Genomic DNA, 6,000 nt, shown 5'->3' with positions numbered 1-6,000 from the left:
AACTAATTTTGTAACCAATTATGCACTCTTTAAGACTGGTATCTTTTAAATTGCACGTTTCTTATCGATTGCTGTTCGGGTTAAAACACAGGATAAAAACATTTTCTTATTGCTCTCAGCCGATCCATTGCACAATTAAAATGCTTGTTACGTTCTGCAATGTTCTCCTTAAAATTGCTGTTGGAAGAGTCAACACTATTTATACTTCATATGTACTAACGGCCTTTAAAAAATAATATATGTTTTTTTTTTTTTTTAATATTCCGCCCAGATACATCAGAGGGGATTGCAAATATCTGTGTTATGATGAGCGAGCTAAAGCACCTATAAACTGCATGCTTTATCAATCTGTTGCGGATACTACCTCTATAAGAAGTTGATATATGCACTGCCATGGATGTGCGTCAAAGGCTGAGAGGCGCCATTGATTTCGTTGCATAAGTACATTGTGAATGGTGTTGGTTACGTACAAAATAAAAGTCCAGAACAAAAAAATAAAGTCGCCCATTTTAATATTTTTTTTTTTTACTCGCAACTTCTTAGCGCTTTAATATAGTCGTAAAAAGGTAGGAGATTTTACTTCTGAGCCGACCTCGAATATTCTTTCCTATTTCCTGTCTATCAGTTTTTATTTTCATTTTTTTTTTGTATCGGTAGCATGGTGCTATTTTTATTATCTTATAATCGACTATCAAATATTTTCTTTAAGACATTTAACATTTTATTGTTAATAAGCAAAGATAAATGACGAAAGCGGACATATAAGATATTGTGTAAAGAAGGCATATAACTGTAAAACAATGTGTAATGTAAGAAGTTAAAAAGCAATAGAGATACATTTTATTACTTCATATAGCTAAATGTTGGCCATTTACTTCGATGACAAAGTATAGATTATAGATTAAAGTTGGCCCAGGTATTACAACTTGAGAATTATTTCTAACTTAATGAGGAGCCAAGTATCAATATATTATTAACTTGTTCGGAAGAAACCTCGCAAAACATAGCAGTCTCCAGCACTTATCAGATGTGACAACAATCCTCTTTAATAGCGACTGTTCGACACATGTTCAAACCACTCCCTTTCGAGTAGGAGGCATAACGCAAAGCAAGAAGAACTCTTCTTAAGTAACCAGTGATCGTCGACACATATGCAAATCCGAAGGAACTCGGCACTTCTACGACTACGAAAAACCGTATAACACGTAAGCTCTTTAACTTATTTTGCTTACAAGATCAATCAAATGCATTTTTTGTATATAGTTAATTACTAGATTATGTTTTATATGCATGTATCCCTTCTATTAGGCAGATTTTAAGTTGGACTTTAGGTTTTCTATTGACAACCATTTTGCTCTCCGTTCCTTTATTTTGTTATTTAGTGTTTACAAACCATAAGCGAAGAGTGACGGTTGTTTTCTGAATGAGAATCTTAAAACTTATTTTTACATTGGTTTTGTATTTATTTGAAAACTTATTTTTACATTGGTATAGTATTTATCGTAAAACTTATTTTTACATTGGTTTAGTATTTCTCGTAAAACTTAGTTTTACATTTGTTTAGTATTTATTGTAAAACTTATTTTTACATTGGTTTAAAACCTGTTCTTACATTGGTTTAGTATTTATCTTAATACTTATTTTTACATTGTTTAGAATTTATCTTAAACGTTTTCTTTTACATTGGTTTAATATTTATCTTATTTCTTTTTACATTGGTTTAGTATTTATCTTAAAAGTTATTTTTACATTAGTTTAGTATTCAAATTTCCTGACATCCAGTTGCTTCATGCCAAGAACGATTTCCATAAAATCTTCAATATTTATTTAATCTATTAACCCATTTAAACCGATTCTCAGACCGTTGTTTTGCTCTTTATCATGCTTCCACCTTAATTCATTTTAATCAGCGGTTTTCGTCCGATTTACTTTCTGATTGAAAATATAGAGTGCAATAACCGTATCGTCAGTATTTTAAGAAATTCGCGGGAAATAGCTTAGATTAAGAGTGCATTATTAAAAAAGGTTAAGGGTTAAGTAGTTTCATTATGCAAGGCACAAAATATATATGTCATTGTTTAGCATCAGTAAATTAATCATCTACGCAGGTCTTTCATTGTTTTCGTAATAATAATACAATTATATATATAAAAAAAGTAGAAATAAATGAGAGAGATGGATAAATGCGTGTGTTCATCTGCACAGCTTAAGGACATATGCATTTATGAATTATGACAGTATTCAGACAAAATAATTTTTTCAGACTAGAGAAACTATGAGCATGATGTATATATATACATATATATACATATATATATATATATATATATATATGTATATATATGTTATATATATATGTGTGTGCATATTATGCTTTATATATATACATGCATATTACATATATATATATATATGTATATATGTATGTATATAGATATATACGTTATATTTAGACAGTGTTTTGTGTTAAAGAAAATATTGCTAACCGCACAAGAAAGCGTCTTACACCTTTTATAAGTAATTATAGTGTCATTGTCTTTTTACGTTGAAATAAAATAAATTATATACGTTCCATGGATATCAGGAACATTTTAGAATCTTCGTCGAACGATCATTAATAGCAAATGAATAAAGAAGTTAGAGATAATTAAGCAGACGATTTCAATTTTTACAATGTGGTTTTAAATATATATATATATATATATATATATATATATATATATATATATGTGTGTGTGTATGTGTCTGTGTGAATGTTTGTGTGCGTGCGCGTATGTATATATATACACATTCATGTATATATATATATATATATATATATATATATATATATATATATATTGATAGATAGAAAGATAACTAATAGACTGATAGAATTTGAGCGTAGAGCCTGAGAAACCTGATAGGGATATCGAAAAGAATTCGGTCTGTAGGTCAGGTGTAACATTGATCAAACGTAGACGCTGACCGAGGTAGAGAAAATATGACTTTGTCGACCGCCAGATGGGCGGCTTGCTTGCAAGAAATCTCACTTAAAAGCGAGACCGTACAAGTCCAGAAATACGGACTGAAATTAAAGCGTTCCGTGATGCATATTCTTCTTTTTCTCTCTTGCAATCTTGTTGCAGTATCGACTCGGGCTAAAATGTTCGCATATGTAGAAGATTATTAGCAATATAAAAGCAATATAATTGTTAAATAATCTTGGCAAAATGGATACTTTTGTGAATTATGGAATTGGATATTGCAATCTAATTCTCTATCTATTTCATTTTGTACTTACAAAGAATGTTATTAACGTATATTTCCCTCCAACGCGACTGAATAAATACGTATGTTCGATAAACTGCTACGGAGACATAGAGTTTCAGCTGCATAATGGACAACGTTTACATAACGTATAAAAAAAGAATACAAAATACAAAAAGGTGAACATTTTGTGCATATTCAACGTTGCTTCAGACTATGGGTGTTTACACACACTCACACACAAACAAAAGCGTGTAGAAATATAGAGCATGTGCAACTATATATGCAAACGTATCACGTTTAAATATAGTAACACAGATCATCGCACACAACACAGAAACACACCTACACGCATACATATATATATATATATACATATATATGCATATATACACACGTATATAATAAAATACACACACACTCACACATATATATATGTACCCACACATGTAACGTATCTAGATTACACTCTGTTTAACTTTTAGAAACTCGACTGTTAACACGTAATTATACACACAGAAATATATATATATGTGTGTGTGTGTGTGTGTGTGTGTGTGTGATGTGTGTGTGTGTGTGTGTCTGTGCCCGCGCGCTTGTGCATATTGGTGTGTAAAGAAATGTTATCCTTATCCCATAACAGTCATGTACGAGATCGCTGAACAAGTAACTTGCTTTTTAAAATGAAAACTTTCTCAAAGAATATATATATATATATATATATATATATATATATATATATATATATATATATATATACATATATATACGTATGACATTTTATCTCTATACTTTTACAAACTTTTGTTACTTTTATCAAAATTTTCCTTAACTGTACTGTTTTTATTAAAAGGGCAAACTATTTCTTGAGGAACATATATCTGTGTCCGACCTGCCTTTTGATTGACTTAAGGTATTAACCGAAACACGTGTGTGACCTACTACATAAATATATGAAAACATACTATGAGATTTGAGAAATACATATTTTGATTTTGGGATGATAACTAACGATATATATATATATATATATATATATATATATATATATATATATATATATATATATATATATATAGTCATCCACATACAATACTGTTTCGTTGTATCACTCCTTATTAGTTAGATATACACTTTTTCTCTGGCGGGATCTAACCTACAACCAGCATGTTGACAGTCGGCGGCTCTAACCATCGAACCAAGAATCAGTGCCCGTAAATATTTCTCCTCAACTTCCTCTTAAATTAACATTTGCCCGTCGTAAAATGCTCGAACTGTCAGTTTGTTTACAAACAAACAGTTGGCTGATATAGTGTGTAAAATTATTTGAATAACCAAATTTCTGGAATTAAAATATTGTCTATGAACGGTAGTTATTCCTCTGCATTTACAGAGGCAGGCACACGTACATACCAATAAACGCGCGCGCATACACACGCAAACACACACACACACACACACCACACACACATACATACCCACGCGCACACAGACCGTATTTTCTTTCAGTGAAATTTGTGTATAAAAATAAATGGGAAACGATATGTGAAACTTATTGTTCGTGTGTTAACACTTAAAATGATGCGTATATTCTCTATTTAATGTACATAGATATATTCTATTCGATTAATTATTGGCAGCCACTTAATAAGCAATGTATTTATTACAACTCGCCATTGATCCAGTATACAGATGTCTTGAATTAAATATCTCTACATATTTTTTATTATATATATATGTATATATCAACATTTATATATATATGTATATATATATATTAATGTGTGTATATATGGATATACACATGTATATATATATATATATCCACATTAATATATATGTATATCCACATGAATATATATATATATATATATATATATATATATATATATATATATATATATATATATATATATATATACGTTTTATTTTTTATTCCCGTTTGTTTTGACCATCTTGAGTGTGGCTTTGCTTTATATTATGGTGGTCTCAATGTGAATAGTCGTTAACATTGTCGCTATTTTAATTTATTAATTCTGTATCATCTATTCCATGAAGCCAAGACTCTCCGTGTCCGTTTAGTTGATGCCATGCTTATTTATACCATTGCTAAGACTTACTAAGGTACTAATTAATGTTGAAAGAACCACGTTTTCATTTCCTAAACATCAAATCGCGTGCATTATATAAGATTCAAGGTATGTTTGTGTAAGTTCTTAAAAAGCAGATAGCTCTAAATAGACAAGGGGAATGTGTCTAGTATTGTTTTGTTTGTGTATACTAATGTTAACAGATTCTGCTAACTCAGCTACAACAAAATATACATACATATATATGTATATGTATATATATAATTAATACGTGATTAATGTTTGCATATATATATATATATCCACATTAATATATATATATCCACATTTATATATATATATATATATATGTATATATATATATTAATGTGGATATATATATGGATATATACATGTATATATATATATATCCATATTAATATATATGTATATCCACATGAATATATATATATATATATATATATATATATATATATATATATATATATATATATATATACGTTTTATATTTTATTGCCGTATTTTTCTGTTAAGTTACATTATTGTTTCGGCTGCACGACCGTTTTTGACGTCATGTAGCTTCCACAGACTTTTACAGAAATTTTCGTTTATGGTGGAATGAAAGAGTGAATGATGTCAGGGGAGGAGTGTGAGGTAAGCG

General features: G+C 29.4%; 1 protein-coding gene across 14 annotated transcripts in view; it reads left to right on the top strand.

The window, feature by feature from the left end:
* Positions 1–6,000, top strand: part of LOC145297622 (FMRFamide receptor-like) — a 1,184,367-nt gene that overhangs the window by 9,622 nt on the left and 1,168,745 nt on the right. The window contains exon 1 of one of the 14 annotated variants that reach the window (XM_080143702.1): positions 1,081–1,205. The exons of the other annotated variants lie outside the window; for them this stretch is intronic. The gene's annotated coding sequence lies outside the window, so the exon portion shown is untranslated. Of the gene's footprint in view, positions 1–1,080; positions 1,206–6,000 lie in introns of those variants that run through there. 14 annotated transcript variants of the gene reach the window in all.

Source organism: Euprymna scolopes, chromosome 18 (genome assembly GCF_053919585.1).
Source record: "Euprymna scolopes isolate OS-2025 chromosome 18, ASM5391958v1, whole genome shotgun sequence".
NCBI lineage: Eukaryota > Metazoa > Mollusca > Cephalopoda > Sepiida > Sepiolidae > Euprymna > Euprymna scolopes.
This window is presented reverse-complemented; position numbering and strand designations above follow the sequence as displayed.